Consider the following 13,337-nt stretch of genomic DNA (forward strand, 5'->3'; position numbering starts at 1 on the left):
TTGTTTAGTTTATTGATCTAGCAGAGCAGTACTTGTTGCAGTTCAGCTTTCATGAATGTAGTGGAAGACCAATATACTATTTCAAAGCCAATCTCCTACAAACTTTATGCACACCTTTACATCCCCACTGACATTTTCATTTTTGGTCTCCAGCTCTATTCTACTAAACACCACAGGCACTTTCAGCCTCATCCTTATTCTAATCACCCTTACATTACCACCAGTATTATCTTTTCAGTATGAAAATTCAGAGGTTTACTTATCTTTTCCAGCTACCTGTCACTGAGCTCTTTGAGGACAAAGATGATATCTTGACATTTACCAGTTGTGTGCTGGTAAATCAGCTCATCTGGGGGTAAAAAAGCCAAAACCCCAGCTATCTAACATTTGCCCATTATGATGTTGTAAATACTCCACCATGGCCACTTCAAATTGCTTATGTAATGTCATATGTAATGCAGACATGTGAAGGGGTGCACGATCAACTTTCATGGGGAAGTACGATTCAGTGTCAGCACATTTTCATATGACAGTACTACTCAGCTTCAGGTCAATTGTAGGTGTTTGATAAGCATTTCTCAAATGAAATATTGTTTAATTATTTGTGTTAAAGTATAAGAACACAAGGAAAACTAGAGGCAACTAACTACATAGTTAATGCAGGCTCCAAAAGCTGTCATCAACAAGATACATTCATCTAGTTAATTAGGGAAAAATGATCTTAGATAGGAATATTCATGTATTAATAATTTGGTGTTTAAATACTGATCTTAGCATGGAAATTAAGTAGGACCTTGCTGAGAACATGAAAAATAAAAGTTAATTGAATTACTTTATGATAATTATTCTGCACTGTCAGTGAGAATTGTGGAGCAGTAGGTAAGCTTTGTAAAATAAATTGAATGAGATCAAGCATGTATAAAATTGTACTTTCCTGGACATGGCAATTTTAGTAACTAGAAGGCATTCAAATCGCACAACATTAAGTCTGAGAACAATAAACTCTAACCAGTAAACACATAATAAAGGAGAAATGTTGTGAGACCACCTGCATTAAGAATGTAAGATAAGTAAAGTTAGAAATTTGTGTTGCAAAGTTCTAATTGAAAGATAATGAGAAGGTATATGAATTGGTAAATTATTCCCACTCACAAATCTTTAGAAGTCGGATTGTCTACCTGTATAACTCCACTTCACCTCACTCACTCAATGCCAAAGTATGCTAAATAGAAGACTGTTTCTTTAGGTGTGTTGGGACAGAGAATCTCTAAGAAATGTCCATATTTTATGTTATATTATACTGTGTTGCTATCTCTCATATCTCCATATGTAGAAATTGTTCTTGATTGGGCAAGTAGATCCTACTCAAACTGCCAACTAAAGGTAGACAGGAAGTGGTTTTGAGATAGAGCTGGGGGAATTAGGAGTGTGGGAGGACATTCTGTGGGGTGGGATAGGAGACAATAGGGACCCAATCGAACATCCACTTAGGTGGACTTTGGCCACATGACCTAAAAAAGAGAATACAACCAGCCAAAGTTCAGGTAAAATCCTAAAAATATTATTTGTCTCTTCTAGGTACTTCCTTTTAGTTTTCTATTGGTGAAAACTGTGTTTATGAAACTAGGTGTATACTTATGCTTACTTTTCATAATAGTACAGAAACAAGGAAATGTTAGGAGAAAATAAATAATATCTGGCACATAGTATTAATCATTATTACTATCATTTTAAAATATGAATATCTCTTTTAAACTTGTCCCCAGAAGGCAGCCATTACAAGTTATACTGGGCATAAAGCAAACACTAAATTATCAACTCATTTATCACTTAGCTCTCCTAATTTCTCTCTCATTTAAGAGAAATAAAAGAAATACATTGAATATGTTGCTTTATTTGAAGCATTATAGAAACAACTACTAGCATTCTAGAAAGGGGAATGAGGAAGAATGTGGTGAAAGAAATATGTTTAACAGTTTTCTTAGGGTCAAGCAGAATAAAAATCCTGGAATATCAGCAACATATGACCAGATGAGAGTGTAACTGTATGTTAACAAAGAGGAAAGGGGGATAATTATATTTATAGGTAATTTAACTTATTTCAATTACCTCAACTATAATATATTTTATTTTAAAAGAATAGGGTGGTTGAAGTACAGCTCCCCTCTGATACAAGATAGACATAGTCAGCAGAGTTTGAAAATTAAGTCTCATGGGTGGTCTACAGAGCCAGGACCAGGGCCTGGTATGTGCCTCTTTTTCATTTATTCTTCTTATTTAATAAACATATACATATCCTCAATCCAATTCTCATAGTCTCTCATGATTAATGTTTTCATTGTCCTAATTTTGTGAGATTCAAATGTTTTACTCCATCTTGATGTTTCCCAAAATTTGATCCTCCTACCTCTTACCTAAATCAAATGCTTATTCAAAATGCAAATTCCAAACCCCATCAGAGAGCACTGAAATCAGTTGCTAGGAAAGGGTCCAAATATTTGCTCTTCTAACAAGTACCTACTGTGATTCTTATGTACTTTTGAGTTTTATAATCACTACTACTTGTCTTTGGATGAGGCAGCCACTAACAGCAACATTCTGCACTATATGAGTTAACATTGACCTGGGCAAAAACTAATATAACAGCAAGAAAGGAGGAAAAAAATAAATAAAAATAAAAAGAGAGTTGCAGGATGAATTAGAATTAGCTCAAAATGAATTGCTGTATAGTCTGGCAGACCTCCTGGTTCCCAAATGTTAAAGATCACCCCTCATCTTCTTTGAATAAAGTATAAAGCAAGAAATGCAGGTTATGGCACACATTTTTTTTTCCTTAAATGTGATCAAGACATTTTATAAATTTAACAGAAATTGTGTTTAGGGTAAATGCTATGAATTATCTCAAATTTCCCAAAGTTCACAGAATTTTTTTACTTTTATAAATGATAACTGAAACAGATTGGAAAGCAGATTGTGTCCTTTCAATCACAGTAATTGCCTGAAAAGAGAGACCTATAAAAAGGGAACAAGGAAGGAAGGAAGAAAGATAGGAAGGAAAGAAAGAAGGAAGGAAGAGAAGAAAAAAGAAAATGGGAAAATTTCACATTCATAAAATGAAACGTCTTTCTTTCAAATGTTATCTCATTAGTTTTTCCTTGTAGTGCATGGACCCTCCTTTCACCAGATTTCATTGTTTTTATCTTGAAAGAAACATTTCTTAAACTACACAGTATTTTGGAACATTAACTGAAATGATGAGTTTCAGTAATTACTCAATTACAAACTGAGAAACAAATAAGCACATATTTACCTAAAAATATAATCTGCATAATTTCTATAAAAAAGCCAAATGTAAAAGCTATTATTTTTGTCAAAGAAAAATTTTATCAAAGTTAAGCAGGAAAGGAATAATTTATTCAAGACTACTGCAATAGGAAAGAGAGAGATTAAATTCAACTCTGTTCAAATGATAGGTAGTAGAGTTTTAGTGCTGAGTTGAGCTAGTGGAACAACACTGGAGGACATTAGGGAGGAGGCCAACAATGTGATTAGATCATCAGTGTTTGCTAGTTGGCATTTGAAGAAGTTAGGCTTCTACCTTCCCCTAGAGACTAGGAGAGATAGGGGCACTATTTTCTCAGTGATTACATTTCAAAGGGATGGCTCCCTGTTCCATGGGAAAGACATTCCTTGCTTGTAAAACTGGCTACAGGCTAAGAGAAGACTTAAATCTCAGAGTCTGGGGAGTAAATTTACAATTAAAAGTTTTCTAAAGTAAATGTTCTAAGAAAAGTTAGGGGCCTATAGTCAGGAAGAAACTTGTCTAAAATTCTGTCATTCTGAGAAGAATGTTAAGGCTACCTTGGTCAGTTCCCTTTGTTTAAGGTTTCAGATGATGGAGTTTTCACATGTATTAATTCACTTGCTGCAGTTATTTATTAGACATTAAGTTACATTAGCCCAAACTTTATTTCATTTAAAGCTAAAGGACATAGGCTAATTGCTTAATTCTAAGGCTGATCTGTCATATTTAATTACAGATTCTTTTCAGCTATATCAAAATTCTTGTTGAGCACCTAAATTGCCTTCTTGTTCATTGATTTAAGCAGAAATTGTCTTTTTAAAGAAGATTTTAGTTTATGATTTTTGGTTAAGAATAGCATTTGACAAGCAGCCCCTCCAATACAGTCTGTCCTGCTATTTCATGAAAATTCCTAAGGAGACACTGAAAAAACCCCACAATATCTCCAAGTCCAGCTAAGGACAGGGAAACAGAATCCATCCATTGACAGAATCTGGCAGGAATTGGAAAAAAAACAATGTTCTTACCTTGTGTCACTTCAGTGAAACCACAAATGAGAGACAGGAGTAAAAGTCACCTGATCCTATCCTCACTAACTGTCCCCAGGTCGAAAAACCCAGGGTCGGTAAAAAAAAATCAATAATCCAGGGGAAGTACTGCTTTTTGAGATAGTGAGAACATTGTTTCCTTATTCCACTCCATCACCTCACACATAGTCATTTGGATCTCCAAAGTTCAAAAAGTCACTGGGCAGGAAATAAGGGTAATGGCTTATAGCACTTTGCATTTTAGGTGCTGTGGCCCCAAGCCCTGCAGAGTGAAGGTAATTTGGTGTTAGTGCATAAACCCCTAAATCCATCAGATGACAACAATACAACTTGAAATGGAAGTTGTGCATGAGTAAGTTTTAACAACTCATTCATTTCTCAACATCTGGAACATATTTGTTTGGTTCTGATGATCTCAAGCAGAATCATCTCTTACCCACAAGGATTGGTCTCTGACATTTCATACAGATGAAGTTAATGATAAATCTACAACTGAGAACACACAATACATTAAGGTGACAATGTTGAATTTACCTTAGTGAATGCTGTGATCCTGAAAAACAGAGATGGTTAAAGAGATCTTTCCCCACCCCCAACCCTTTGTGTTTCAGAAATATCTTTTTTTGTGTGTTTTATTGAAGTCCAAAACTATGTGGAATAAAAGTAGCTAGAATGGACATCCTTGACTTCTTCCTGATCTTAGAGGAAATGCTTTCAGCTTGTCACCATTGAGTATGATGTTATCTGTGGGTTGGTCATATTTGACGTTTATTATGTTGAGGTATGTTCCCTCTATGCCCACTTTCTGGAGAGTTTTTATCATAAATAGGTGTTAAATTTTGTCAAAAGATTTTTCTGCATCTATTGAGATGATCATATGGTTTTTAGTCTTCAATTTGTTAATGTGGTTTATCACACTGATTGATTTGAAGATATTGAAAAATTCTTGCATCCCTGGAATCCCACTTGATCATAGTGTATAATTGGTATAATGTATTATTGGATTTGGTTTGCTAGTATTTTGTTCATGATTTTTGCATCTATGTTCATCAGCAATATTGGCCTATAATTTCCTTTATTTGTGGTATCTTTGTCTGATTTTGGTATCAGGGTGATGGTGGCCTCAAAGAATGAGATTGGGAGTGTTCCTTCCTCTATAATTTTTTGAATAGTTTCAGAAGTGTAGGTGTAAACTCTTCTCTAAATGTTTGATAGAATTTGCCTGTGAAGCCATCTGGTGCTGGACTTTTGTTTGTTGGGAGTTTTTAAATCAGTTTCCATTTCAGTACTTGTGATTATCTGTTCATATTTTCTATTTCTTCCTGGTTCACTCTTGGGAGATTGTATCTTTCTACGAATTTGTCCATTTCTTCTAGGTTGTTGATTTTATTGGCATATAGTTACTTGTAGTAGTCTCTCATAATCCTTTGTAATTTTGTGGAGTCAGTTGTAACTTCTCGTTTTTTATTTCTAATTTTATTGATTTCAGCCCTCTCTCTTTTTTTCTTGATGAGTCAGGCTAAAGGTTTAGTAATTTTGTTTATCTTCTCAAAGAACTATCTTTTAGTTTTATTGATCTTGTCTATTGTTTTCTTCATCTCTATTTCATTTATTTCTGCTCTGCTCTTTATGATTTCTTTCCTTCTACTAACTTCAGGTTCTGTTTGTTCTTCTTTTCCTAGCTGGTTTAGGTGCAAGGTTAAGTTGTTTCCTTGAGATTTTTGTTTCCTGAGGTACAACTGTATTCCTATAAACTTCCCTCTTAGAAATGCTCTTGCTGTGTCCCATAGGATTTGGATCATTGTGTTTTTATTTTTATTTGTCTCTAGGTACTTTTTGATATCCTCTTTGATTTCCTTAGTGATCCACTTGTTGTTTAGTAGCATATGGTTTAGCATCCATGTGTTTGTGTTTTTTGCAGTTTTTTTCTTGTAGTTGATTTCTAATCTCATAGCGTTGTGGTTGGAAAAGTTACTTGATATAATTTCAATTTTGAAAAATTTATTGAGGTTTGCTTTGTGATATATCACATCATCTATCCTGGAGAATGTTCCATGTGCACTTGAAAAGAATGTGTATTCTGCTGCTTTCAGATGGTAGACTCTACAAATACCAATTAAATCCATCTGGTCTAATGTGTTATTTAAGGCCTGAGTTTCATTATTGATTTTCTGTCTAGATAATTGGTCCATTGATGTAAGTAAGTGTTAAAGTACACCACTATTATTGTGTTACTGTCAATTTTTCCTTTTATGTCTGTTAATGTTTGCCCTACATATTCTGAAGTGCTCCTCTGTTAGGTGCATATATATTTACACTTGTTATATCTTCTTGGATTGATATGTTGATCATTATGTAGTGTGCTTCTTTGTCTTTTCTAACAGTCTTTACTTTAAAGTTTATTTTTTCTGATATGAGTATTGCTAAGCCAGCTTTCCTTTGTCTTCCATTTGCATGAACTAACTTTTTCCATCCTCTCACTTTCAGTCTGTATGTCTCTGGATCTGAAGTGGGTGTCTTGTAGACAACATATATATGGGTCTTGTTTTGTATGCATTCAGCCAGTGTATGTCATTTGGTTAAAGCATTTAATCCTTTTACATTTAGGGTTAACTATCAATATGTATGTTCTTATTGTCACTTTGCTAATTGTTTTGGATTGGTTTTTGTAGGATATTTTTTTTTCCTTTTCTCTTTTGTTCTCTTCTCTTGTGAGTTGATGACTCTTGTTAGTGTTGTATTTGGATTCCTTTTTCTCCTTTGTGTGTATATCTATTTTAGACTTTTGGCTTGCAGTTACCATAAGGTTTTGATATAGCAGTCCATATACATATAAGATTGTTTTAAGTTGCTAATCTCTTAATTTCAAAAGCATTTCAAATATCCTGCACCTGTACTCTCCTACTGTCACAATTACTGATTTTGATACCATATTTGTTTGTGGATGGTTTCTTACCTTACTGTATGTTTGCCTTTACTGGTGAGGTTTCTCATTTCATAACTTTCTTGTTTCTAGTTGTGGCATTTTCTTTTCTACCTAGAGAAGTTCCTTTAGCATTTGTTGTAAAGCTGGTTTGGTGGTGCTGAATTCTTTTAGCTTTTGCTTCTCTGTAAAACTTCTTTGTAAATCATTCTCCATTGAATCCAAATGATAGCCTTGCTGGGTAGAGTGTTCTTGGTTGTAGGTTTTTCCCTCTCATCACTTTAAATGTATCATGCCACTCCTTTCTGGCCTGCAGAATTTGTGCTGAAAAATCAGCTGATAATTTTATGGGAATTCTCTTGTATGTTATTTGTTGCTTTCCCTTGTTGCTTTTAATATTTTTTCTTTGTCTTTAATTTTTGTCAATTTGATTACTATGTGTCTTGGTGTGTTCCTCCTTGGGTTTATCCTGTATGGGACTCTCTGTGCTTCTTGGACTTGAGATACTGTTTCCTGTCCCATGTTAGGGAACTTTTCAGCTATTATCTCTTCAAATATTTTCTGAGGCCCTTTCTCTCCCTCTTCTCCTTCTGGGACCCTTATAATGTGAATGTTTGACATTGTCCCAGAGATCACTTAAACTGTCCTCATTTGTTTTCATTATTTTTGTTCTTTATTCTGTTCTGTGACTCTGATTTCCATTCAGAAATTCAATGGAATTTCCATTTTCATTCTGTCTTCCAGCTCACTGATCCATTCTTTTGCCTCAGTTATTCTATTGATTGCTTCTAGTATATTTTTTCATTTCAGTTATTGTATTCTTCAACTCTGTTTGTTATTCTTTATATTTTCTAACTCATTGCTAAAAACTTCTTGTAACTTCTTGTTCTGGGCATCCATTCTTTTCCCAAGTTCTTGGATCATCTTTACTATCATTACTCTGAACTCTTTCTCAGGTAGATTGGCTATCTCCACTTCACTTAGTTGTTCTTCTGGGGTTTTATCTTGTTCCTTCATCTGGAACATATTCCTTTGTCATCTCACTTTGTTTAAATTTCTATTTTGCTTTTATGTATGTAGTAGCTATGTTACATTTCTCAACCTTGGAGAAGTGACCTTCTGTAGGGGATGTCCTATGTGTACCAGAAGTACATTCCCCTATTGTCACCCAAGGGCCAGGGACCAGCTGGTCCCTGGGTAGGTTCTGACCTGTGTTTGTGTTAGTTCTGCAGGCTGCAGGACCATAGTTTCCTTGCTTCTGGTGTCTGCCCCCTGGTGGATTAGGCTGATCTAGAGGCTTTCTGGAGGGAGGGGTCATTGTCTGCCCACTGGTGAGTGGATCTGGGTCGTGGCCCTCTGATTGGCAGGGCTGTGTTAAGGAGCATATCTAGAGATAGCTGTGGGCTCAGGAAGTCTTTAGGCAGCCTGTCTGCTGATGGATGATACTGTGTTCATACCCTGTTGATTGTTTGGCCTGAGGCATCCCAGCACTAGGGCCTACAGCTCTTGAGTGGGGCCAGGTCTTGGTGCTAAGACCCAAGCAAGATGTCTGATTCAAGGAGAGTTCATGCAGTTGAATACTTCCGAGTATTTCCACCACCAGTGTCTGTGTCCCCAGGGTGGGCCACAGCTGCCCCCATCTCCCCAGGAGACCCTGCAAGACCAGCAGGTAGGTCTGCCCATGCTCCTATGGAGTCACTACTTTTTCCCTGCGTCCTGGTGTGCACAAGACCTTGTGTGTGTCCTTCAAAAGTGGAGTCTCTATTTCCCCTAGTCTTATGGAGCTCCTGCAATCAAGCCCTGCTGGCCTTCAATGCCAAATGCTCTGGGGGCTCCTCCTCCAGAGGCCAGACCCCTAGGCTGGGATGTCTGGTGTGGGGCTCAGAGCTCTCACTCTTGTAGGAGGAGTTCTGTGATACAATTATTCTCCATTTTGTAGGCCACCCATCTGGCTGGTATGGGATTTGATTACATCACATGTGCACCCCTTCTACTGGTTCGTGGTTTCTTCATGTTTTTCGTTGTAGAATATCTTTTTTTTTTCTTTTTTGGTAGATTCCAGTCTTTTTTATCAATAGTTATTTAGCAGTTAGTTGTGATTTTGGTGTGCTCATGAGAGTAGGTGAGTTCAAGGTCCTCCTACTCTTCCACCTTGTCTCTCTCTCATAAACATCTTAAAGCATGGAACCACTCTTCCTCTGTGACTTACATAAGGTTCAAGAATGTCCCACTTTTTTACCTATGACAAGGTCAGACAAAGAATCTCCAAATTCCATTCTTTGTTCATAAATGATTAACTGAACTGCTTGCTCCCTGATCAATGTGGACAAAATGCTTATTATCAAATATTGCCTAAGCTTCTTTACTTCTCCCAGGACCCTGAACTCTGACTGATCTTTGACCTGGGCTAGCATTGCAGTACTTCCTTAACGTCTCCCTGGATTACAGGCTAGTATCAAGGTAAAACAGTCTCTGATCTACTCCAATCATGCCACACTTTCATCTCGCTTCCCTATACCTTGTTCTCTCCAGTCTTGTTTACTTCTCCTTATGAAAGAAAACCTCTTCTGCTTAACCTTTGAGAACTTTGAATAGCTCATGGTACCAATGTTCTCCATTTTGCAGTGATAATCTCTCCTTTGCCAGAGTCCCATTCCTGTCCTCTTGAAATAAAAATATCAAATAGAATCCTTCTTATTAAAAAAAAAAAAAAAAAACTAAAGTCTGGACTTGTTTTTTATCTGACAAAGGATTCTTCTGAATTCCATTCATTTATCGTCTCAGTGTTTTCTTTTGGAAATTATATTTCTTTCACAACTATGTGTATGCTTTTCTTTCCAATGCATATCTCCTTATATTGCCTAGCATAAATAACACTTCATACATCATTTTAGATATATTGCTTCCTTCAGGAAAACTTCCCTGACCTCCTAAGCCCTATGCTCTCATGAGACATCATGTTCTAAATTCTGTCTAATTGTTTTATTTTCACACCAAACTATAAGGTTTTTAAGAGAACATTGTCTTATTCTCCCAACACCTAATATTGAGACAAGCATATGGTAGATGTTCAAGAGATGTTTCTTTAATTCATAATTTAAAAAAATATATTAGAAGGCAATTTTCCTTAGCTATGCCTTCTTTACACCCTAATTAATAATTTGATGAGTTGGAGAGTAGTCTCAAAACCAACACTGATACTTTCCAGGTATGACTGTGTCCCAATTAGTTAAGAAAATGCATTCCTGTACCAAGACGCAGATAGGGAGAGAAGCAGAAGGTCTTTTGATTTTCAACCAGACTAGCAGTTGTGTACCTAATACTCATGGGAAACTCAAATTAGTTTTTCAATTCAATTCCATCTGTGTTATAAATGGTGAAATTTTCTCCAACTCTGGAATAGAATAGAAATAATTCCTAAGTGTTTGATGTTGTTGATAGTTTCCATATTTATTCTGTGTTTTCTGGGTATTTCAGTGGTAAGTTAGGAAGGATTTTGTAAAGACCACTATCTAGAGGACATTTTTAACCACAAAAATAACTAGAGAAAATTTACCTGCCAGACTTTGGAGTTAACCTTCAGAGTAAGAATTATTTTTCTCCCTCACTCCACCCTGGGTTTGATTCTCTTGCCAGCCTCCTCTATACTCAATACAAATTTTTGCAATAAAACGGTATGCCAGGAAAGGAAAGAGATGCAGTCGCAGTTACATTTAGAAAGTGCCTAATATTTTTGAAATGATGTAAAGTTATAATACATTAGCTCTGAAAAATTAACATTAGTATTTGGACCAGTGAGGGTCCCAGCAGAAAATATATTGCACAAATCAGGATAATTTGGTTAACGATTTATAAAGTCACAGCATAGGAAAACATAAGAGCAGTGCATAAGACCAGGGTTGGGAATGCTGGAATCTCCTTAATACACCTAAACATGAAGAAACAAATGAAAGGAATAGCTAATGGAACCTAGAAAGAGAGAGACAGCTGTGTGTAGAAGGCTGCCTGACAAGAATTAAAACCTTCAGGTGGAAGGTTGCAGCCTTAAAACCTTCAGTTAATGTATGTAAATAACCTGCAATAATCCCACAGAGAGGGGTCAGCAACAAGAGGATAAATACCCCAAACTCATTCTTCTCCCTTCCACCAATCCTTTGGCAGTACTACCATTGACAAACCCAATCAGAAGTCAGTGGGCAAGAAAGCCTTTTGATATAGTCCAAATTGACCATATCAGCAAACCATGGCCCATGGACCAAATGCAGCTTGCCACCTGTTTGTGTATGGACCTCAAGCTAAGAATTAATTATTTAATTCAAGTGCATACTCATCTTATCATACTTTTAAGGTTATAGTTTATTTTATTATAGAATTAGTTGACAAATATTATTTATTATTCAACTATAATTGTATGAAAAGAATATAATATACATTGATATCAACATAAGCACTTATGACAATATTCTTAACTTAGAGAAAAGTGACAAAAGGTAGAAAAATTTAAATGGGAGATTTAATAATGTCAGAATTTCTTCACAAAAATAAAAACTAAAAATTATGCTGAAACTAAAATAAGTTTCTGGATGGCTCATTCATAAACCAAACAAGTAATGCCATTTAATTAAATTGTGTCTGATTGCAGTGATCAAAGTACCCAGAAAAAATAAACTTGGTTAGGACTAATAGCTTTTGAGTGAGAACAATTGTTCAAAGATTTGAGAACTTGAGTAAAATTGCAATAGTCAATTAAGAAAAAACATAGCAATTGATTTCAAGTACTTTTCTGTAGTTCTTGCTAAGTCAACAGATGATATTGATACTGCTCAGATGTTATTTGAAGAGTCAATGCCAAGTTTGAAGTAGTTAAAAAATCTACTTATGTGAATATTCTCTGTGGACAGAAAGAATACTTTCAAAGAAGTTGAGTAAACATGAATTCAGTAAAACCTGAAGAAGAATCTGGTAAGATATATTACAACAGATGATGATAAAAATGCATGTGTAGTAGAAATAGGAAAAGTTGGACAAAGTTTAGAAACTTGTGAAAATGTAGTGTGGTTAAAGCCTGTGAACATTCATTGTAATATTCATGCAGGTATTTTGTGGAAAACATGTGACCTCTATAATTTTTTATTGTAAATATGAGCTTCATTTGCTCTTATGACTTAACTGTTATCAGTCATGTCAAATTTTGTTAGAAATAAAAGCTGAAGAATCTGACCTGACCTACTTCACAGGAGTTTGATGGTTTGGCAGTGATAAAATTTCATTGAGGTTTTTTGTTTGTTTGTTTTGAGCACAGGATCAAAACTGCTTTTTTTTTTTTTTTCTGAATGAAAAGAATTGGTTCAACCACTATTAATTATAGACATGATAATATTTCTTAATGAATCAAACTAAAAGTAAAAGGGAGAATAGTGCTTATATGTGCAGTGTATGCAGGAGCATAGTCATTTCAACAACTGCTGTTGTTTGAGTCACAAGTAATGTTAAACTGCTTTAAACACTTCCCATGCTGTAACAAGTTAAAACAAAAAGCGAGATCTCTTTTCCCATGCAAATTTGTGGTGGATATATTTCCTGAGCTAAAACTACCGATCCAGATTTTTTTTTTTTTTTTTTTGGACCTTGATGCAAGTGTAAAAGAAATTTTCACATTTGAAAATCCATTCAACTGTACATTTGAGGAGCTTCCATCTAAACTTCAAATAGAAGTGATTAATCCTCAGTATAATGACATACTAAAAGGTGCATATCAAGAGAAGAATCTAATAGAATTCTGTAAATAACTCTCAAATGATGAATACGTTCAATTGAAATTATAAGTTTGTGGATTAATCTCAGTATTTAATAGTACTAACTTGTATGGAAAAGCACAAGATGAAATATGTAAAATCTAATTACATAGTAGTACTAAGCACTAAATTTCAACCTCCATTAAGCAAAATGTTACACAGAATTGCTGAGACCAAAGTTTATTTCTCATTTGAACTGTAATTTCTAATGTTTCCATGGACATCTGATTGTTTTCTCTTCCATTTTTTGAACTCTGTACCTTTATCTT

Source organism: Phocoena sinus, chromosome 17 (assembly GCF_008692025.1).
Source record: "Phocoena sinus isolate mPhoSin1 chromosome 17, mPhoSin1.pri, whole genome shotgun sequence".
In the NCBI taxonomy this organism is placed as follows: Eukaryota; Metazoa; Chordata; class Mammalia; order Artiodactyla; family Phocoenidae; genus Phocoena; species Phocoena sinus.